This window comes from Canis lupus, chromosome 10 (assembly GCF_003254725.2).
Source record: "Canis lupus dingo isolate Sandy chromosome 10, ASM325472v2, whole genome shotgun sequence".
In the NCBI taxonomy this organism is placed as follows: domain Eukaryota; kingdom Metazoa; phylum Chordata; class Mammalia; order Carnivora; family Canidae; genus Canis; species Canis lupus.
The window spans coordinates 32135281-32158933 of record NC_064252.1 but is presented as its reverse complement, the minus strand read 5'-3'; the positions used below and the strand labels follow the sequence as shown (position 1 = coordinate 32158933).

The 23653-nt window shown below is 49.5% G+C and overlaps 1 protein-coding gene and 1 long non-coding RNA gene across 6 annotated transcripts in view; one reads left to right on the top strand and one right to left on the bottom strand.

Moving 5' to 3' along the window:
* Positions 1–23653, top strand: part of ABTB3 (ankyrin repeat and BTB domain containing 3) — a 310781-nt gene that overhangs the window by 131733 nt on the left and 155395 nt on the right. The gene's annotated exons all lie outside the window — the stretch shown is intronic.
* On the bottom strand, positions 13188–21904 carry LOC112669015 (uncharacterized). The gene is made up of 2 exons (XR_003142006.3): positions 21827–21904; positions 13188–13524 (listed from the first exon to the last, which is right to left on the bottom strand). It is a non-coding gene; the product is annotated as an uncharacterized LOC112669015 (long non-coding RNA).

The following is a 23653-nucleotide window of genomic DNA, read 5'->3' as shown; positions in this document are numbered from 1 at the left end:
GCAGAAATTCATTTGACAGCTCAACCTGGCCCAAAATACACAGGGTTCTCTATAGTTGTCTTATTCCAAGTGAGGGTATTCCTACGAGCTGCCCCAAAAGCTCTAAGGTGATTGTTTACCAGCGACTTTCTGGATCCTCTGTGCATGTTAGTGATATGCACCATATTTGCTATATCATCCTTCTGAAATTCAAAAATTTCTTAATTCTGAACCACATCTGGCCCCATGGGCTGTGGAAAAGGGATTGTACGTCTGTCACGTCAATCTCATCGGGTTGTTGAGGGGGATAAAAAGCAGTTTATTCAAACCAAGCCCTTAGAGCGGTGCCAGACAGCACATGGTGGACGTTCAATACATGGCAACCGTCCACGTTGTTAGTGGGGTGAGCCGGAGCCTTAGCCGAAGCTCACTGTCTGCAGAGTTGGGTGCTGTGAACAGAATAGCCAGGTGGGATAGTACAGCATCTGTGTGACGACCGGCCTTGGCTTAGCTGAGACCATATAAAAGCAGGCTTTTGTGCTGTGCAGGTGGTGGAGACCAGCAGTCGTGCCCACTTCTGGCCCGGGCTCCCAGTGGGCATCCTGTGCTCCCAGTGGGCATCTGTGCTCCCAGTGGGCATCCTGTGCTCCTAGTGGGCATCCCGTGCCTGCAGCAACACCGGCCTGGCCTGGCATGCTACAGACAGCCTGCAAGCTCCTGGCAGCCTGTGCTGTCTTGTCACCCTCTTGTCCTCCACGCCAGCTGGGGCATTCGATAATTGTTCACTGGGCTGAATCCTATCTATTGACTCTGAGCAGACGCTAACTCTAGAGCTGCTTGGGGTGCTGCATTATTGCGCAGCCTGCAGACATGCACACGCGCTCACGTGCACCTGCACACAAGCACAGGCCAGGACCTGCTCCATACCTGGACCCACTCAGGGATGGGGAGACACCAGTTTCTTGAAGTGATGCTCTTGTGTCTTCTGCTTTTCTCTATCAGAGAAAGAGACTTTAGGGAAAGGCCCAGGAGAACAAGCTTTGTTTCACATCACCACCTTTTGTTTACAAAGAACTGTTTCCTTATGCACTTTTCCCCCCTTTCTGGAGCCTCTCTGCTGCCTGCCGCCCATGAGTAAACAAAGAGCAGAGGCATGGCTGGCTTCGGGGGCTCCAGATGGGACCACCAGCCCATCCCTCCAGATGTGATCTGCTTGAAGGAACCAGAAATACCCCCACCCCCCATCGCATCTGCAGGGAAAAAGCAAAAGGAAATGCCAGCAGAGACCCCCTGGTCTTTGCCTTGACTTGAAAGATTCTTGGGCTTTGCTAAAACTTGTCCATGCTTTTTATAGCCGGGACACACCAAATCCATCCTTTGCCCCCAGATTTTCACATAGGAGCCCTTCCAGCAGGAGCTGAGGGCAGCTGAATTAAAAGCGAAACATGCCTCTCAGAAGGCTGGGCAGCAGGGAACTGGCGTTGTATTAATCAAGCCAAAAAGGGGAAAATCTACAGACCAAGTGCTCCCTCACAGCAGTGAAGGTGAAGCTGGAGCCAGGCAGCAGCGTGGGGTGTTCATTTTTCCCTTCTGTGGGCCTGGTGGGAGAAAGGGCTGCTTCCTCCATTGTGCTGGGAGAGAGAGAAGCTGGCCAGACAGGGGCCTCGGGAGCAGGGAGGGCTGGCAGGGGACCACTAGGGCCGTGGAAGCTGCAGAGCGCGGGGGTCGCAAGTGTGAGCAGCACGTTGCTGGGGGCTGCAGGCTGCAGAGGGAGACCTTGAGGATGACCATGAGAAGCCACAGTCCTCTGTAAAGTCCACTGTGGGTGAGGCTGGGTGGGAAAGGACGAGGTGTAAGGAGGAGCAGCTCCTGGGTTGTGGGTTGTAAGCTGGGTGTTCTTCACACTCGGGAAAGGGAAAGGAGCATCAGTTATAAATACATAAGGTTGTTCGGCAAGGGTTTATTGAGCATCTATGTGTTAGGCACTGTTTTAGGCAAGGGAGATGCAGAGATGAATAAGATATTGAGGACCCTGCATCATGAAGCTTACATTTGTGTGTTTGGGGAAGGATGTCGACTAAGTACACAGATACATAATGGCTTGGAGCCATTAGACCCAGGTCACCTCCCTGAAATGTGGCCCAGCAGACATGAGCAGGGCTATCTGACCTCAGAGAATTTCATCCAGGTCACACAAACATTCCATGCCTCAGCCTCCTCATCTGTGAACCAGGGACAGTTAGTGTCTTAGGGGTTCAATAAATAACACTTCTCTTCCTTTACCCCCTAAATTTGGAATAGATAGATAGATAGATAGATAGATGATAGATAGATAGATAGACAGACACCCAACTAGGCAGGCAGACAAGGATAATGATATCTCCCTTCTGATGGGGGAAGGCAGGGTGGGAGGAGGTAGCCTTCCTACGGGGCCACAGTGGGCTTCCTCTTGCTACACCCCAGCCCTCAGCAGCTCTGGATGGACATGGGCCTCCCCCACAGGCATGGAGCCTATCCCTGTGATGTTTTGTATAAAGGGATCCCACTGGCAGAACGTGTGTCTCCTGTTGGCAGCTCCCAGAAATAGACCAGAAAGGAGGGAGGAAGGGGCTCGGCTTCTTTCCCACTGACAGGATGTATCCTGGCTTACAGCACTGGCTTTACCCCTTACCAGGCACATGACCTGGAACAAGCGTGCTCAACATTTCTGGGACTCGCTTTTCTCACCCTTGAAATGAGAACAACACGGGCACCCATCTCATAGGATTCCTATGAGGAGTAAATGAGGTGACACGTCAGTCACCTAGGACAGGGCCTGGAACACACCGGGGTGGAGAGAGTGAGGGAGCAGGATGGCTCTTCCCACAGAAGCCCTCTACTCAGAAGCACAAAGGCAGAGAGAGGAGGTCCCCCCACCTGCAAGGAGCGCCCACCTCAGAGTGTGGTTGTGAAGATTCAGCTGGTTATATGAGAACACTGCCTGACACATAGAAAGCACTTGATAGATAATAATAATTTTGACCATATGAGGTTGTCCATATTCAGTTCTTTTTTTACCTACAGACATGGCAACTTCCTATGGTCTGGCCCAGTAGTTATTACTTCTTAGCAAGGTGCTTGTGGCAGGGGCTAGTTAAATGTTTGGTTCCTTCCTCCTGAAGAATCTGGTTGGTATAAGATTCCCACCTTCCCTGCCTCCACTTTGGCTCCATGTCCCTTGGGCTGCTGGTCATGAGCCTGGGCTCTGGGCACTGAGGAGGACCTGGGCTGGCCCCACTACCCCCCAGTGCCATGGTGCCCAAGCAGCAGGTGTGAGAAATGCAGTCACAGAAACCAGCATGGACACGGCCCTTCACAGAACTGGATGCACCCAATTTATCACTCGTGGCCAAGCAGGCTACCATCTGTAGGGTCACCCCTTGGCCTTGTCTCTTAGCGCATATGCTAATGAAAGGCAAGATTGACCGCCCCGGTCTGGTGGCACCTCGCCCAGTGCCTGGCTCTGGCTCTGTCTCTGGCTGGCTGGACCTCAGCCGGGAGGGGCTGCCTTTGCTTCTTGGGATGGTGGCCAGAGAGGAGGAAACCCACCCAGAATGGAGACTCGGGGGAGAAGGCGCTGAGCCATCTGGAAGGCTGGAGTTAGCCAGACGCCTCACTGGCCATCTGGGTGAAATGAGAGCCTGGTCTAATGGGGGAGTGGCAGGGGAGGGAGAGTGAGCTGTGGAGGTCTTACTCCCCTTGGTATTACGGTGCCTTAGAACAGTTGTTGGGAACTGCTGCTGTCAGAGAACAGATGTGAAATACCAAGTGTGCCAGGCATGAAGGAGTCATTCGATAAATAATAGATTGTTGAATGGCTTGATGCATGGTGGGTGGGACTGTATGTATACAGCTGGTGCTCAGAGGCTTTTTCATATACATTAGAATACAAATCCTTACATTGAGTGCATTAAGTCCAGCATTACCCCAAGCATTTATCATTTTTTAACTCAATGGATTCTCATAAGAACTCTATGAAAGATATTATCACCCTGTTTTATGCATGAGGAGAGCAAGGCACAGAGACTTTAACCAATGTGAAGTCATATGACTAAGGAGTGTTAGGGATAAGAGAAGGATCACATGATTAGAGGAATTATATGGGTGAGTCTTCTTCCAGGGTCTGCTCATCATGTTCCTGGATTCTTGGGATCAGGGACGGAAGTAGGAGCTCCCACTGCTAGTAATGCTAGTAGATATTGAACTTTTACTGTGTGCCAAGTTCTGTACCGAGCCTTGAGCTGTTTCAATTTATTTAATCCTCAGAGTAATAATACTGTGAGGTTTGTTCGAGGTTTGTCCCCAGGGTGTAGCCTTTACCAATGGGACTCATGGCAAATGGCCCTGGAGTCTCCAGGAGAGAGATACAGCAGCAGCTTCTCCCTCTGTGATCCAGCAGGTGAGACTTTAAGATGGGCCCCTGCGGCTCCCTGGGCTGATCTGTCCTGACGACCATGACAGGGTGAGCTCTCCACGCCTCACTATCCTCATCTACAAAATGGCACTCAGAGTGCCTCCCTCACAAAGCTGGGAGGCCGACTTCCCCCTAGTGCTTGCAATTCTGAAATGTTGGTTCCCTTCCCCTAAAGCTTTCTAGACCGCTGCAAATGGGCTCCGGTCATGGAGGTTCCCAGACCTTCCCCTTGGACGTGGTTATAACCCTGCCCTTTGGAGTAGAGAGAGCTGCTTTTTAGAACAGGGATTTGGGGTGACTAGAACCCAGGGCTCTCAGCTCCATGTAGTTTCTGTGGCTCCTCAACACGTCTTGAAGCTAGAGATAGAGTAGCTGGCCATTACCAGGAAGGATGCTGGGAACCAAAGAGAAAACACCAAGGGGCTCTGGCGCATGTCTGGTGTGACAGGGCCCATGACACAGCCTCTCCATCCATCCCTGTTGTTTCTACGGCAAAGACAGATCCAGGCTGGCCAAGTCCAGAGCAAGGCAGTTACGTGGTGAAGAGCTCCTGAGTGGCTGCCACAACTGTGTACAGATAAAACTTAAAGACCAGTCCGGTCTAAGGGGACTAAGGCCAAAAGCAGCCAAGATGGCGACCTATAAGGTGTCGAAGGAAAGGGCAGGTGACCAAGATGGTAAATGCCAGAGCCAGGACAAATCAATGCACAGCTTTAGGGAGAAGGTACCCCGGAACCAGACTGTTCAATTCACGCCCCTGCCCTGCCCCCTACTAGCTGTGTGACCTTAGGCAGCTCACTTGGCCCCTCTGTTCTTCGGATTACAACTATAAAATGGGCCAGTAGGTAGAACCTGCCTTATGGGGCTGCTCCGGTGATTAAATAAGATAGTACCTGGAAAGGGCTTAGAACGGTGCCCAGCACAAGCGTAGTAAAGGTTGTACAGACATTGGCTCTTCCTCTTGTCATTACTGCACCTGGTGACAACATTGGCTGCTCGGTTCCACAGAAGTGTATCAGATCCTGTACTTGGGGCTGGGCCCTCATGGTGCAAAGGTGAATGGTAGCTGGAGGAACTCACAGGCTGGTGAGACAGGACATAATGACAAAATTGAGCCCTGAGGAGGTTTGGCTGACTCCGGGGATATTCCCCCGAGTTATTTGAGGAAGCCAGAGGTATCTGGGGTATGACCTTTGCCTTTGGATGTCCCTTAGCAACCATCATCGAGATGGTCCCCACCAGGTGCCAGAGGTCATCACATTCTAGTGCCTCTACTATATGGGTGAAGGATGACACTGAGGCCCCTGGAGGCCCAGGGATCAAAGTGAGGCCACCACAGGCTAGCAGCTGAGTGAGGACAGAGTCCCATGTGGCAATTTTTTAGATCCCTGGTGCCCTTTTTTTTTTTTCCATTCATGGACATCTCTGGGGTGAGATTGTTTTTAACTTATATATATATTCTATTATATATATTATATATATTAAGTGCAATATACATATAGAAAGTGCAAACATCAAAAGCGTATAACTCAGTGAATTCTCACCACTGGAGCACACCTGTGTCCCCTGCCCCCAGACCACGACTCAGAGCATGGCATCCCCTTCCCTGTCCCCTCGCCCAGTCACTGTCGCTCCCCAGGGCAATGTTATCCTGACCTCTACAGTGTAGATTACGTCACCTCTTGGTAAATGTCCCATGAATGGAATCCTACAGTGTGTACTCTTTTGCGCCTGGCTTCTTTTGTTCAATATTATGTTCATTGGATGCATCCATGTTGTTGTGTGTCGCTGTATTTTGCTGCATTGGAGAAGGAAACCTCACGTTGATCTATCTATTCAACTACTAGTGGGCATTAAGTCGTTTCCAGGTTGGGGCTACCATGTACGGTACTGCTGTGAACATTCTAGAACATGTTTTTGGTGATAGTCCCATGGTCCCGCTGGGTATATTCCTGCAAGTGGGACGGCTGATTCCTCAGGCTTGTGGGGAGCCCCTCCACCCACATTTATTGAGCATGGACTCTGAGCTAAATCTTCTGCAGGGCTGCCCAGCCAGCCACGGCTGCTGAGCACCAGCTCAGCTCCCTGTCTCTCTAATGCGGGTGTGAACCTGAATCAGGCCCCAGGGATGGAGCAGCACCAAAGATTTATAACAAGATATCGACACATTGAAGGGAGTGCTGCTCTGAACAGCAGGCCCTTTCCGAGTGATTAAAAGCTGTGGGAGGCAGGGATGCTTGAGCGAAGATTAAGAAATCAGAGCCCGTTTTCTGAAATGGCTTCAACCCTGGGGCAGTTGGGCTGGGACTGTGGACTTGTTGCTGGACCGACAATGTTGGGAAGGGGGTGGTCAGCCACATGGAGGAGGCAGGGCATTAGAGACAAATCAGAAAGGTTTGAGATTAGGATGCCCTTGGCGGGGAAGGATAGATAAGGAGGGAGAGGCCAAACATATGTTGAATCAAGGCAGATAATATGATGAACCTGTACTTGGTACCATATTTTACCAACCGTTAGCAGAGTGCTTGGTTCCCGGCCCCCCAGGGCTGCAGAAGTGCCCCTGGACGTGACTGGGACAGAGATCTGATCCACGGCCGTCCACGGAATCACGTTCTCCTGGGCTGGGACCATGGGAATAATATTTTTGTACTAGCTCCCGTTGTGCCTCTGATGCCGGGCCATGTCTGGAAACCACCTTTTTTGAGGGACCAGTCTCTGGCCCACACTGGGCCCCATCAAAAAGGGACTCAGCTTTCTTGAGTCACATTCACAGCCTCCGCCCACGCCCTGACTTTCCGGCTCTCCCAACACCAGGTTTCTCAGGATGATGTTTTTCCCACGCACCTTACCTGGCTGCAGCTTGAACCCCACTCAGCAATGAACTTCCATCCCAGCTTGACTCCCTCGGGCTGCTTTTAAGTAGCACCCTCTCACACTGACCTCCCCCTGGTATCTTTTGGGGGACAGTTTCACCCCAAGCCCAGGATCAGGAAGCAGTCTCTGTGTGCTAATGTGTTCAATGGAAGTCTGACTTGACCATGACCTCTCCCAGCCTATTTTTCCCTAACTGTAGATTGGAAATAATGATAAAACCTAGATTCATCCGTTGTGATTACCAAAGGATGTGATGGACATGAGATGCCAAGCATGACTCAGCTGACAAGCTGGGTGCTTGGGGCACCAGTAACAGAACCCGAGGGTCGGCGCAAACCGGGGCCTATTGTGCCAGCCTCCTGCTTGGTAGCCCTGCTCCGGCCTTGTCGCCTCTGGTCCCTCCACAAGGAGGGATCCTAGTAGAACCCAGATCTGACACCGAAGCCTGTGTACCTTCCTTTGTACTGATTTGTTCTTTGGCCTTTCCCCGGCCGCTGTGGGTAAGTATCTGACAGCAGAGCGTGCCATGCCAGGTGATGGCTGCAAAACGCCTCAGGAATAGGAAGGCCTGGCCTGGCCAGAGAACATCTTTACAGTTGCCCGGGCCCCCGGAGCCACTGTGTTGGCATCTGAGATATTGGTTCTTGGTGCCTGGGGATTAAAGCAATTGCATTTCTTGCAGGATGGGGCGAGATGCAAACATTTCTCCTGTAGCCGGATCCCTGATTTGTTTTGCAAAATCCAATCACCACTTCCTTCAGTAGACTGGGTAGGGAGAGAGACAGCGAAGGAAGGGGCCCCGCTGGATGAGGGGTAGGGCAGAGGGGGTGGGCTGGCTGGGGAGGCCCCTGGCCATCCAGGCTGAACAGACTGTGCTCAGGGCTGACTCAGACTACCCAGCCCATTAACTGCCCCTCCCTGGTGAGACTTCCTGGTGAGCCACGTACAAGCCAGGAGCCACCAAACTGGCTCTCCCCCACCCTACACCCTCCTTCTAAACAACAGTAGTCCAGAGACTTCAGTTGCCAACAGGAAAATGAGCACCTTGGAAATCACCCTATTCCTCATCTTCACCTTTGGGTGTCAAGAGGCCTGGGTTCATCCTGGCTCCTCCTTTGCCTGGAGGGGAAACCGAGACACATCAGGCAGTCTCATAAGGTCTCAGTTTTGCCATCTGCAAAATGGAGATAATTATAGCTCCTACTTCATAAGGCTCTTGTAAGAAGCAACTAACACATGAAAAGCGTTCAGCACCATCCTGACTCACAGCATCTGCTCAAGGACGATAGTCCTGGTTCAGGTCACTGGAGAAAACAGCAACGTCATTCACTCACCCAAATACTTGTTCACTCTTCCATTCTGCAGATTCTTCTCTAGCACAGCTTGAGCATCGGGTATATCCCAGAGCATCAATAACTGTCACTAGACCTGTGCAATACCTGACCTGCTTTGGGCAGAGATAAGCTGGAGAGGAGATCAGGACAGGCTTCTCAGAGGAGGCGATATTTAAGCTCCATTAGAGAGTTTCCATAAAAATTGGCGGAATGTAGAGAGCTAGGATTGTAGGCCAGCGTCTGTCCCTCTGCCCCCAGCTGGACTGAGAGCTCCTTGAAGGCAGGGGACTTGTATGTGTGAGGTATGTGTGCATGGATCTGCTTGCTAGGTAGCTGATTCGTGCATGGACAAACGCACACATCTACTCCTTATTCACTGTATCCACATACTTGTGCCTAATAGGAGGTTCGCATGGCAGGCTCTCAATACATATTTGCTGGATTGAACTAAAGGGAAAGCAGTTTTGTTTTCCAGCTGGGGGTCCAGCTTTCAGAAGAAATCTGCATGAGCTGTGTGCCCAGAACTCCCAGTGCTCTATGCTGGCTCATGAGGGGCAATTAAATCAATCTGTGCTCTGTGTCTGAGCGTGCTGGGCCTTCAAGCTTAAAATCGAGGCATTGGTGTGGCGCCTGGGTGGCTCAGTCAGTTGAGCACCTGACTCTTGATCTCGGCTCGGGTCTTGATCTCAGGGTTGAGATTTCAGGCCCCACTCTGGGCATGCAGCCTACTTAAAAAAAAAAAAAAAAAATGAGGCCCTGGTGTTCGTGCTTTGAAAGATGGCACAAGTCCACTTCTGTCTCTTACCTCTGACAAAAGTAAGGTCAGGGGGGCCCGGCCCTCTCTCCAGCTCTTGCCTTTTACACATGTCCATGCAGAGTTCAGCGAGCAGGTCAAGAGACATCACTGTGACAAACAAAAGAATGGACAACTGACCACCTTTTAATGATAGTTAGTGGGAGAATGGCAATGAAAGCTATTCTTTTCTTGGGATGAGAAGGTCATTAGCAGACATACCAGCCCTTCAACTTGCTTCTGTTTGATGCATCCATTGGGGTGAATACCCATCTATTTCCATATTGGTGGGCCTTTGCAAAGAAGATGCTAGAATGTACTCTTTGTACTTTCTTTTTTAAAAAGATTTATTTATTTGAGAAAGAGAGAGCAAGCATGAGTGCGAGGAGGGGCAGAGCAAGAAAGAATTTCAGTTTCCTTACTGAGCACAGAGCCTGACCCGGGGCTTGATCTCATGATTCTGAGATCATGACCTGAGCTGAAACTGAGTGTTGGACGTTTAACTGACTGAACCACCCAGGGACCCCAGTACTCTTTATATTTCAGTGTGAATGCTATAGATATGTCATCTGGGTATATGGGTAGACCTGAAATTTTTAAAAAATTCAAGCTCAAAACTGTCATTTTATTTCATTCCATTTCATTTAATTCTATTTTACCTACCAACATGTTCCAAAAAGGATTAAAGTTTGCTTTCAATGTTATATAAAGATAAACTCAATGTGAACTCAGTGACAAAAATCAAAGAAAACCAGAGGTGAAGACACAAAAAGGAGCCAGAAATGAGATGATTTAAAAATGAACACTCTACCACCCTCTCCCTATGCTGGCACTGGTGAGCTATAAGCAGGGCTCTGAGCTTCCTGGGAGGCATTGGGAAAAGGGGAACCTGGTCAGTTATACTGTCCCAGCGGCCATCAAACAAGACTGTTGATCAGAACAAGCAGAACCATGGCTCAAGTTGGAACCCGAGGGGAGTTCCTCTGAGCCCTTTGTGGAGAAGAAAAGCCTCCCTAGAAAAATCCATAGAAAGAGCCCGGCCTTGTGTTGAATAGCTCATCCGCTGTAGTACTGTAGTACTAACTCAGCCTAGGGAGGCCTCCCTCAAAGCACAAACATCCAACTCCGCTGCTCCTGCTTATTACTTGGGTTGGTTTAGCATAGGGATTCTCGTCGCATAGCTGAAAGTAAATGCAGTGATTTTTAAATTGGTGTTTAGAGATACCTCATGCATGTTTGTTTTTTAAGAAGTCATGATCTTGTTGGAGTTTTGAAAGTTGTGACCGTTGGCTGTGGTGGAGCTGAGGGGGTGCAGGGCTGGGAGCCCGCTGACCGGGCCCCTTGGTCAGGCCTGAGGAGAGGACCACTCACTCTGGTTTATCCTGTCCTCCAAGCCTTGTCGGGCATCTGGCACACAGTAAGTAGGTGCTCGATGCATGAATGGGGTGGGACGGGGCTTGAACAAGCAAATGAATAAGTGTGTGAAGAAAATGGAAAAGAATTAATGGATCCAGGTTAAGACAGTGAGAGTGGAAACTGCTGAACCATTTTTCCTTTCCTAACCATTTGAAGAGTCTGAATAAAGAGACAATGACTTAAATTCAGGAAGGATGGGATCTCAGATAATAATCTAGTTCCATTCCTCCTTCTTTTTTTAAAAAAAGATTTTATTTATTTATTTGAGAGAGAGAGAATGTGAGAGAGAGAGCATGCACATGAGCAGGGAGGAGGGGCAGAGGGAGAAGCACACCCCTCCGTTAAGCAAGGACTTTCCCCCCATTCAGGACTTGATCCCAGGGCCCCAGGATCATGACCTGAGCCAAAGGCAGATGTTTAACCGACTGAGCCACCCAGGTGCCCCATTCTTCCATCCTTACATATTATGTAACTAATATGTTTGGGGTGCCAGGGGCTTGGAGCCACTCCCATCTCACATCTCAGAGAGAGGCCTCTTGACTTAACATCATCTGGAATCTGAGAGGAGTTCTTGCCTTGGCTGCCCCAGATTCCCCAGATTCTCAGGCTCTGACCGCCCCCCAGAATGGCCTCAGGCCCAGCTGGCTCTAGGTGTGCCCTAACACACACCGAACCAGGAATAGTAGCCTTTGAACTGCCTGAGACTGCAGAAGCTTGAAGCTAATAGGGGAAATGGGATTTGTTTGAGATTCTTCCTGGAGATGTTCTTTCTAACCATGCCTCCCACCACCCGCCCCCCCCCCCCCAGCTTCTTCCCTTCTTCCTAAAGAGTATTTTTAAATATTTTGAGAACCAACAAGTTTGGAAAACTGTGCATACATTCTCTTGGCCCTGGGAATGGTGGGCACATCTGGGCTCCAGATGTTTTCTGGGCCTGCTGTGTGGTAGCCCATCCCAGGTGCTTGTGGACAGAGCTCAGACTAAACAACAGACAGCCCCACATAAAGGCAGCTTTTTGATTCCTGAATGGGCTTTGCTGCTGTCTTCCCCAGACCCAGGATGTCCCACGAAGAGCTGCCCAGGGTCTCCATCCCGAGAAATATCACAGACACACCTTGTTAGGGCAGGAGAGTAGAGGGGCTCAAGAGCCAGTGGCCTGGGCTCGAGTCCCAGCTCGGCTATGTGATCTCAGGTGAGTTGCTTGCCCTCTCTGGATTCAGTGTCCACGTCTCTAAAAGAGAGCTAATTGTCTCCACCTTTGAGGCTGCAGTGGGAATTAAGGAGTAAATTCATACACAGTGCTTAGGATGGTGCCTGGCACATACTCAGCACAAAGTAGCTATTTGCTGTTATTATTTCTAATTTTCTTCTCCTCTGGAGGCCACTAAGGAATTAGAAGTTGGTCCACATCCTTTAATTGGTCGTTATCAATTTACCTTAGCCCCGTGGAAGTCTTTTTTCCTAATCTCTCCCCAGGGTCTGCTCATGATGGCAGTGATAGTACTGAAATTTATTGAGTACCTCCTCAGTGCCAGGCACTGTGATATAAGCATTTGATATATATTTGACATATATAGCCTGCATGAGATCCTATAGCTTGGCTTAATGCCTGACATGGTATTTAATGCACACAATAATTCTTGGAAGGAGGCACTATTATTAGCTCCATTTTTCAGCTCAGGAAGAGAAGGCCCAGAGAGGAACTGAGAAGGCAAGTAGTGTCTAGGACTTGATCCAGGACAGTCGGCCTCAGAGCCCGTGCTCTCAACCGCTACGGAGAGATGACCTTCGGTCTGAATTTGCTGCTGTGGGATACAGCAGAATCTCTGATGCCAAGTGCTACAGCAACTGAGGATGGGAAGAGGCTGTGTCTCCCTCCAGAGGCTCTGGCCTCTGAGCCAGGCCTTCTAGAGGATAAACAGAAGTAAGGGTGGAGAAAGGTTTTCCAGGTCCAGGAACAGCATGAACAAAGATATAAAGGTGAAAACCTCAGAAAAGGTTTAAGCACAGTAGTTAGCTAGGGTAGAAAGTTAGAACAGGACCCCACTGGATAACAAAAAAGGACACTATCCTCTAGGAAATAGGGTGCCATGGAATGCTTCTGAGGAGAGGAGAGCATGCCCATACTGGTGCTCTAGGAAAATTAGCCTCGTAGAGGAACATCAGGTGGAATGAAAAGTGGAGAGAACGGACACCGGGAGATGGTTGGATTTGATGCTGCCTTATTTTCCTTGCATCCCTAAGCCAGTGAGGTCTTCCCAATTTTCTAGAACCGAGGCTTGGTGAGGTCAGATGACTTATCCGAAATGAAGTAATACTGCCCACACTCCAGCCAGGCTTTCTGACTCCCAAATTCTATGTTCATTCTGCTCTATCAGGCAAAGACATGACTGAGCCCATTAGAAGGTCTGAAAGGGTTAAGCCCCATGAACTCTGAAGGGCTGTGCCTCCAACTACGAGGGGCCTGCGGACTCTGGCATCGTAGTCAGAGCAGGATACGTGTGTGTCCTTCGAGCTTGTGCAGTGGTGGCATTTGACTTGGGCAATGGTCCGCTCAGCAGCTTCTTAGGTGAATCCCTGACTGCAGAAACAGTGACGAGCCACAGTAGTGCACCACGGTGATGCCCCAAGGGTCACACCCAAACATGCAGCCCAGCATTCTGTAGGAGCGATGCCTGGAACATGAAAGCAAGGATAGAGAAACACAAGGAGAGATTGATTGATTGATTTTGGTGGGAAGAAGGAAGGTTTAGGAACCGAGTGTTGTCCTCTTGGCTAATCCTCATTCCTTAGAGCACTGGTCTCCACCAGGAGTGCTTTTGCCCCCCAGGGAACATGTGGCAATGTCCGGACACATACTGAGCTGTCATAACTAGGGGAGGTGATGGCATCTCGTGCTTAGAGACCAGGAATGCTGCTCAACATTCTAAAATGCACAGAACAGACCCCCAACAGCAAAGAATGGTTTGACCTATAATGTCAATAGTGCTGAGGATGCAGAACCCTGCTTTAGAGGAAAAGAAAGTCTTGCCTTACACATATGCAGAGGCTGAGCAGGACCACTGGCTTCATACCTTCTACTGCTAAGCTTCCAGAAGAGGCTTAGGGCTAGTTAGCTTTCCGTAGGGTGACAGAATGACCCGGAAGGCTTTGTGATATCCCCTAGCTCTCTGTACAAAAGGGATCGTGCAGGACCCAGGCCTGACCCAGGTGGCCCTGCCCAGCACCCACGTGGCCTGGTTCCCTCTGGACACCGGGGTGCCTCTCTTCCTCGTTAGCAGGGATTCAGGACTTTGGTTGATGGCAGTGGCTCCCTGCACAGACACAGCACAGAGCTGGAGGAGACCTGGGAGATCACTGAGTCCCCCCGCCTCAACCACCCCCACATTGAGCAAAGGTACTAAAACCCAGGATGGTGAACTGACCTGCCCACCCCCTGGATGTGTATCCACGTGGGCTCTACTGGCAATTAGAAATCCTGCTTGGACTAGATTAAGCCAAGTGTCTTTGTTCAATAACCAAACATCCAGAGTTCCAGCTCAGACACAGAGGGATCCAGGGACACTGACAATGTCATTAGGTCCTGCCTCTGGCCACCTCTTGACTCTGCTCTACCATCCTCAGCTCTGCTGGCCACCTGGGGCATTGCCTCCCTTTTTGGAGGCAAGATGATCACGGGGTTTCCAGGCTATCCCTTCAGAGCTTCAAGCAAGGAGGACGTAAAGTGCCTCTCTCTCTGCGGTCCCTGAGAGTGCGCTTTTGACTCTGAATTAGGGAACATGCCCGCCTCTGATGCAACCCCCTATTGCTGGAGGGAAGTGGTGCTTTGGATGCCCAGCCCAAACCAGACAGAGTCCACATTGCTGCACAGGGAGTGGGACAGGAGAGGTCCTCCATGGGGAGTTGGGGGATGCTGCCTCAAGAAGCAGGGGGAGTAGACACTGGGTGGGCCAGGATGACACATGGTATCACCCCCAGCCAGTAAGCATCCTGCCCTTTCAGTTGTGCCACAGCCTCCTAAGGCAGAGCCGCTGCCTCCCCAGGTCCCACCCTGGTTTTGACACCTGGCCCAAGGCAGCAAGAGGTAGGGGGGAGCTGGGGGAGGATGGCCCAGGGCTGAGAGCTAAGCCCAGGGGCATCGGAGACTTCGGGTAGGGAAGTAGGAGCAGGTGGGGTTGATTGGGCAGGGACTCAGAGATGGAGGAAAAGAAGGGCGTGGATCCAGGACTTGGGAAATGACTTAACCGTCACTCCTGGCCTTCCCTCCGGTGCATATGAATAGAGCGCACACTGCCTTCTCTATCTTCTGCTCCAGGCTGAGGGTCAGGTGTAGGATAGCTCCTCCCCGCACCCCCCACCCCCAGCTCCCTTAGATGGTTACTTTAATCCCATTTCATCGGTAAGGCACCCGAGGGAGGATGGCTGTCACCATGTGGGTCCCTTGGCCTCTGCTTTTGCTAGGTGCCAGTGGGTTCTCAGACCCCGTGGCATGGCAGACATTCCCTGCGCATTCCCGGGCACCCCACCCTCTTCCCCAGCAGACCCCTTTACTGGCAGCTCCTTTACTGGCATCAGCTAGAAGCCAAACAAACTTGGTTGGTCTGATTCCAAAATGCTTGCCCAGAGCTCTTTCCAGATATAGACAAGATGGCACTAGTTAGATGGGTCCAGGCTGTTTCTTTTTAGTCCAGTACAAACGATGAATATCAAGTGTGCCTCTTCTAAAGAAACATCTGGAAGTCTTTCCATGGGTGTCCGTTGAGTCCTTATTCTGTGCCATACAGTATTCGGTCACTGGGGATGGAGAAGGAAACACAAGACACTACCATCCCTGCCTTCGTGGAGCTGACCGTGAATATACAAGAGGTCAAGCAGATAGGATGGCAGATCGGAAAAGCTCAGTGGGGAGGAACAGCATGGGTGGGGGGATTGAGGATGCCAGGGGTGGAGGCTGTGGCATCTGCCAGGGAGTTCCAGAGCCTCTGAGAAGGTGGAATTTGCAGACACATCTGAAGGAGGGGAAGGAGAGAGCATGTGATGTGCCGGGAGAGGCCGCAGGCAGAGCCTGAGTCTGTATCTCACCCAAGGGTGAGCTGAGGGAGGAGTCCACCTGAACTTTCAAGGAAAAGCAGAAGGGCCAGGTCATGGTATATGGGACCTATCCAGCCGGGAAGGAGATGGCAGGTGAGCCCCAAGGGTAATGGATCCACCCACACACAGGCATTGCAAAGACTTCAGCCTTTATCCCAGTGGGGTGGAGTCCACTCACTGGAGGCTTTTGAGCAGAGGAAGGACCTGACCCAACGTGTGTGTGTGTGTTTTTAAGATTTTATTTATTTATTCATGAGACACACACACACACACACACACACACACACACAGAAAGAGGCAGAGACACAGGCAGAGGGAGAAGCAGGCTCCATGCAGGGAGCCCGATGTGGGACTCGATCCCTGGTCTCCAGGATTACGCCCTGGGCTGAAGGTGGCACTAAACTGCTGAGCCACCCGGGCTGCCTCCAACATGTTTTTTTAGACAGAATCACTTGGCTGCTGTGTGGAGAGTAGACCCCAGGTGGGGGTAGAGGCTGGGACACAAGCAGGGAGACCACTCCTGGGGCCATGGCAGGAGTCCCAGTCAGAGACAACATGGTGGCCTGGGTAGTAGCCATGGGGTCATTGAGAAGTGATTGGATTCTGAGCTTATGCTGAACAAAGAAGGCAACAGACAGATTGGATGGGGATGTAATAGGACCAAGGAGTCAAGGCTGAGTTCTGGGTTTGGGCCAGAGCACTGGAAGCATGGGGAAGGGGCTGGAGGAGCAGGTTTGGGGACAGTCAGAGGTCACAGGTCAGTGTGGGACATGTTTGGTGTAAGATGCTTTTTGACATTGAGGGGTGATGTCCTGGGCGCATCCACCAAGATGAAGAAGCCTGAAGGAGGTGTGCTCTGGGGGTTCCAGAAGGACCTTCATACACATCCGCTCCTTTAATGTGTAGGAAAACCATAGGCCAATAGATACAATTATGCCCATTTCAGAGGTGAGGAGACTGAGAGTCACAAGAGTGAGTAAGTAACTGGCCCAAAGTCACAGGATGAGCATATAGTAAAGCAGGCTCAGCCCCTCTGATTTCAAATCCATTTCCTCTTTACTCTCCACTTGCTGCTCTCCACTTGCAGTTTTCAAGAGGTTAAAAACCTGGTGGAGAAACAGATAACCAGGAAATGCTATCTTCATTGTCCCCACTAAGGGAGGAGACACCCAGACCCAGACCCAGACCCTAGTCTTTCTCTTGCCACCGCTGTGTCCCAGGCAGGCAAGCTTGTGGGTGATACTGGCACAGAACCACTCCCAAAATCAGAGCAGCAGGGCCATTTGGTTCATGCAGATGCTTTTTTTTTTTTTTAAGATCAACTTACTTGAGAGAGAGAGAGCGTGCGTGCATGTATGCAAACAGAGGGAGAGGGAGAGGCAGAGAATCTCAAGGAGACTGCACTTAGTGTGGAGCCCGACGTGGGGCTCGATCTCATGACCCCAAGATCATGACCTGAGCCGCAACCAAGAGTCAGACGCTCAACCCAGGCTTCCCTGACTTTTCTTTAATGCCCCTTTCTGCTAGCTCTCTGCCCTTTGCTTCCTGAAAGGGAGACTCAGGGTATGTCTGTGTGTGTGTGTGTGTGTGTGTGTGTGTGTGTGTGTCTGCATGTTTTTACCTACTGTAAGCCAGAACAATGAACATAGCAGAATGCTTGAACTTGTGGAATGAATAACAACCTTGCAAATAAATCAGCTGCTCAACCAGCCCACGGGGGATTATACCTGCAGGGCAATAAGTGAGATCAGTGTTTTCTTTCTACCTTTTTTTATTATTATTATTTTCCATATTCTCTTGACATACAACATAACTTTCTCTGGAAAGCAGTGTTTCCAGGACTGCACAAAACTATGGTTGAAATTATTTTCATGAAAGAAAATATTGTCTCTGTGGTTGATGTGAACAAATCAATGACTTCAGGTATCTATTGTACTCTCTAAATGTTTCTCTGATGCGGGCTGAGGGGACAGGTCTTCTCTGATCTAAGTTCCTGATAGACAGACACACGAGCCAGAGAGGGCAGAGCTGTCTGAGTCTGGGGCACGGAAACAAATTGGTTGAGAGTTCGTATGGATGACATGAAGATAACCAAGATCATTGGATTCTCAATAATGTGCTTGCCATGGTTACTTAGCATCCACTGCCTCATTAAATTCTCACAGCAACCCATTTTATAGATCAGAAACTGAGGTTTGGAGAGAAGTCCCAGATCACTGAGCTAGTAAATGGCAGAGGTGGAATTTGAACCTGGTACCAAAGCTCATGTTCTTTCTAGGATGCCTCATCTGTAAATCCCATCCTGGCTCCACAGACAACATTTGAAAATTCTACCCAGATGTGGGGTCAGGGGATGCAGCCGGGGCTCCGATGCAGGCAGACAGGACAGTCACATACCAGCCCAGCCTCTCTAGGTAGAACCCGTGGGGGGTGAGGGCATGACCCGACTGGGATATGATGGAGGAGGTTCAGAGCACCAGCATCTGTCCAGCCTCTCTCCTCAAGGTGGCCGGCATTGAGGACTTCTGAAAAGGGCAGACTTCGTGCCATCCAGAGCTACCTCCTCTTGAGACTTCATGGCTCCCAGGAACATCAGCCAGGGAGGGAAGATGTTGGGATGCTTTCTCTGGCATGGGCAGAGATGCAGGTGTACTGTATCTCTGTCTGTCTGTCTCTCTCTTTCTCCCTCTCCCCCCACCCCTACACACAGCATAAAGGGATGATTATCTGGGCATTAATTTCCCTGCCAGTTAGTTTTAATATGTTTTTTTAAAAAGATATTATTTATTTATTCATGAGACACACACACACACACACACACACACACAGAGGGAGAGAGAGAAGCAGAGACACAGGCAGAGGGAGAAACAGGCTCCTTGCAGGAAGCCCGATGCGGAACTCGATCCCAGGACTCAGAATCATGCCCTGAGCTGAAGGCAGGTGCTAAACCACTGAGCCACCCAGGGATCCCCAGTTTTAATATGTTTTAAAGAAATATTTATAATTCTGCTATGGAAAAGAGCCCGAGGATCAGTTCTGCATAAATAAACAACAAAAAAATCCATTTATCTAATGGAGCACAGCCAGGCCTACTACCGCCATAAATAAGGGCTGTGTCCCTTGAATCCTCCAACTCAGAGGTTGGAAAAGTATGGCCTGAGGACCTATTTTTGTAAATAAAGTTTTATTGGGACATAGCCGTGCTCATTCAACAGCAGAATTGAATAGTTACCACAGCGATCATGTGGTCCCACCAAGTTGACAGTATTTACTGTCTGGCCCTTTATAGGAAAGGATGGCCAACCTCTAACACACACACAGTCATGCACGCACACACACACATTCCATGTAGCAAACTTCTATGCATCCTGCAAGGTCCACTTCAGTAGCCTCCCTACTGAGAAACCTCTTTAGCCACCCAAGCCCAAGACAAAGCTAACCATATCCTCCTCAGGCCCTGCAAGGGGCTCTGAAGAGCATATAATCACTGTTGTTCATGGAACATTGTTCTAGAACATTGTTCCAGGCGTCGTTGTAAGCATGTCACATGGATGAACTAATTTAACCTTCATAACAGTTCTAAGTGGTAGGCACCTAATCATCACCATTTTACGGATAAGGAAACCAAGGCACAGAGAGGTTAAGTGACTTTCCCATAGTCCTACAGCTGCGAAACAGGCCAGTTGGAGTTTGGACCCAGGAAATCTATCATCCGAGGCCAGTTTGTTCACCATTTTGCCCCAGGTAGTTACTATCCCCATTTTACAGATGGGAAACAGAGGCTCTTAAATAGCACACACTCTGTTGTGTTGCAATGAAGTGCATCCACATCCATCTCTTCTCGGTTTTTGCTCGAGGGCAGAAACGCACTTCCTCCCTCCACACCCTAGTGCCTGGCACAGATCAGCTTATTTATCACTGGAGCTCCAGTGCCCTACATGGTGACTGCCTCAAAGAAGTGGGTGAGGAAGGAGAGAATTCCTCTGGAATAGGAAGCCCTCCTTTTTTGGCTGCTGTGTTCTTTCTTTCCTTCATTCCTCTCGGCTTATTATTTCTGCCTCATATTGGTGCCTGAGACATGAGGCCTCTACTTTCCAAATACCATTAGGAAAAGGCCAAAGCTCTCTGCCAGGGCCTGTTTGACTTGGCTGGGAGGCTTTCCCAGGAGAAGGAAAGGATGGTACCTGCCACGTTCACTGGTATTCAGTGTGACTTGGCTGCCTTTTCAGAGACCTCACCTATTGCTCATAAGGAGTAAGACCCCATGAATTCTGGCACCAGGAACTATGGCAGCAAATATAATTTTTCCCCTTTCATTCCAGTGGGGTTGGTCTTTGACTGATTGACCAAGATCCCAGCTACATTTTTGTAGTCACAAAATCACAGTCGTTGCCAGAAAGACTCAGGGGATCAACTGGTCCAGGAGAGGTAAAGGACAAATTTATTTATTTATTTATTTATTTATTTATTTATTTATTTATTTATTTATTTTATTTTTTATAAATTTATTTTTTATTGGTGTTCAATTTGCCAGCATATAGAATAACACCCAGTGCTCATCCCATCAAGTGCCCCCCTCAGTGCCCATCACCGACCTCCCCTCCCCCACCCCTAGTTCGTTTCCCAGAGTTAGGAGTCTCTCATGTCTCCCTCTCTGACATTTCCCACTCATTTTTTCTCCTTTCCCCTTTCACTATTTTTTATATTCCCCAAATGAATGAGAACATATAATGTTTGTCCTTCTCCGATTGACTTATTTCACTCAGCATAATACCCTCCAGTTCCATCCACGTTGAAGCAAATGGTGGGTGTTTGTCGTTTCTAATGGCTGAGGAATATTCCATTGTATACATAGACCACATCTTCTTTATCCATTCATCTTTTGTTGGACACCGAGGCTCCTTCCACAGTTTGGCTACTGTGGACATTGCTGCTGTAAACATCGGGGTGCAGGTGTCCCGGCATCTTGCTGCATCTGTATCTTTGGGGTAAATCCCCAGCAGTGCAATTGCTGGGTCGTAGGGCAGGTCTATTTTTAACTCTTTGAGGAACCTCCACACAGTTTTCCAGAGTGGCTGCACCAGTTCACATTCCCACCAACGGACAATTTTTTTTAATCCACCAAATAACAATGGTATTTGATCACCATCGATTGAGTATTTGAGCAGAGTCCAAGAGGTGACACAGGGGTACCTGGGTGGCTCAGTGGTTGAGCCTTGGGCTCAGGGAGTGATCCTGGGGTCCTGGGATCGAGTCCCACATCGGGCTCCCCGCAGGGAGCCTGCTTCTCCCTCTGCCTGTGTCTCTGCCTCTCTCTCTCTGTCTCTCATGAATAAATACATAAAATCTTAAAAAAAAAAAAAAGTGACACAGATCACAAGGCAACAGGCATTCAGAGGGGAGGGGACCTGCCTTTGGGCCAGCTGGGTCAAGGCAAAAAGACTTCCTGGAGGAGAAAAGATTAGAACCAAGGTCCTAAGAAGGAGTGGGATTGGGTCAAGCCGGGGGAGAAGGGGTGGCATTCCAGTGCAGGGTGGGAGATGGAGGGTATGGTTCAGGTACAAGGGGCTGCCATCAATGAGACATGTCAGAGAAGTCCTAACTAGAAGGTACTGGAAGATACAAGGGGGACGAGGGGCCAGGTATTTGGTTCCAGAATCAGACCTGCCTCCAATTCTCAGCCACTTTTGTTAGCTGTATACCCTTGGCTGGCTAAACCTCTTTGGGCTTGGGGGATGGTTAGGGGCTTAGCTATACAAGTTGTACCTTTGTCAAAACTCATCCGTCTGTACACTTAAAATGGATGTTGTCTTGTCGGTAAATGCTTATCCCACAATACCGTTGATTCTAAAAGGAAGAAATCTCTTTGTGCCCTGATTTCCTCACCTGATCATCCATCTTTCTTGGGAGCCACGTGAGGATTGACCAGGACAGGGCCTGTAAACCGCTTACCCCAGTACTGGCTCAGCGTCCGTCAGGATTACTGTTACGTCACAATTTGTGGAGAACTTTGAAAGCAAGGCTGAACACTTTGAACTTGTGTCTGGTAGACACAGGGCCCCTGAAGCTCTCTGAGCGGGGAAGCAATCAAAAGATTTTTTGTTTAACTGCGGTGAAATAAACATAACATGGAGTTTACCACTCTAAGCATTTTCAGAGCGTACAGATGAGTGGCATTAAGTACATTCACAGTATTGTGCAACCACCACCACCATCCAAAATGTTGTTTTAAGAGAGGAATTGGGTGAGATGACCCAGATGAGAGAGACACCCCCCCTACAGGAGGTCCCCAGAGAGGTCATTGGAACAGTGCATGCAGGGAGGTTAAGGGCCTGGCCTGGAGATGAATGTACAGAGATGGGAAAGATGTGTAAGAGGACTTAGCACAGAAGAAACCATTCGATTTGGTGAGTGACTATCATTGAGGTCTAAGAAAGAAAGAAGCATCAAAGATGACTGTGATTTCCAAGAGGAAATAAAAGGATATCTCAAGCTCTCTTTGTAATACCTCTATTCACAGCATAGTATCTGGCTTCAGATTCTGGCGATCCCGGAACAAGACAGAGTGCTGACAAAATATGGTGAGATTGTCACTCTTGTCTCTCCCTTGGGGCACAACCTATAGAAAATGAATTTGGCAACACAGGTCAGAAGCCATTTAAAAAAAAATGGTTCTTATCCTGATCCAGTGCTGTGAATTCCCAGAAGCCGTCCTCAGAATAATCCAGACTTCAGAGAAGCTCTGTGTGTGTGTGTGCATGTGTGTGCATGTGTGTGTGCTGTTACCCACGAATCTCGGTTGTTGACATTTTGGGTAATCGTTCCCAAGTGGAAACCACCTGACTGTCTCCAGTTAATGAAACAGTTCAATAAACCACAGCCTCGAGCTCTTAAAAAATTTTTTTTGGAATGTGTTGCAGGGCTCCATTGCATAGGGAGCTACCCTGAAGCATGTAAGATATGCTTTGACAAAAATTATATTAAATGCAACAGTTAGGGAATAATTGACCCATTGCAAAAGTAAAACCCACTTGTTAATTATCTGTGTCCATAGACACTGAGTATCTACCCCTGTCTTGCTCGGGCTGCCCTAACATGCCGAAGGGAGTGACCGTCCCCAGGGTCTAGTACACGCAGGGGCAGCTTTCCTCAGCCCTCCTCCGCCTTCCTGGGTTTACTGCTTGAATGCAGGGCTGCTTGGGGAGATAGTGGGGTGGCACTTGCACGTATTCCCAGTCCCCACGGCCAGTCAGTACTCCTGAGAGGGAGGCTATCACAGGCCCGTGGTGGATGGTGACAACCCTGTCCTGGGTGACAAGCCCAACTGTCACCACTGAGACTGGAAAAATTGTCCCTGCAGTGGGTTGGTAAGAACACCATCCACTTTGGTAAGAATATTATTCCATCCAGACCGGGGGGATGGACACAAATAGTGGCATAGGACTGCCCCCAGATTTCTTAGACGACAGGATCAGAGATGGTGGTGCTGAGGGAGAGGCATGTGGTACTCAGCAGGGAAGCCAACCCCGGACACTCTCACGCCCACAGGAATTGAGTTGGAACAAATGCCCGTAGGTGTCAACTATAACATAAACACCTTTCCCCTTGGTACATTGATGTTACAGAGCACTTTCATTTTCTTCATCTCTTTACAACAGTCCTATGAAGAGGCTGGGCAGCTATTATTGGCCCCACTTCACAGAGGGAGAAACT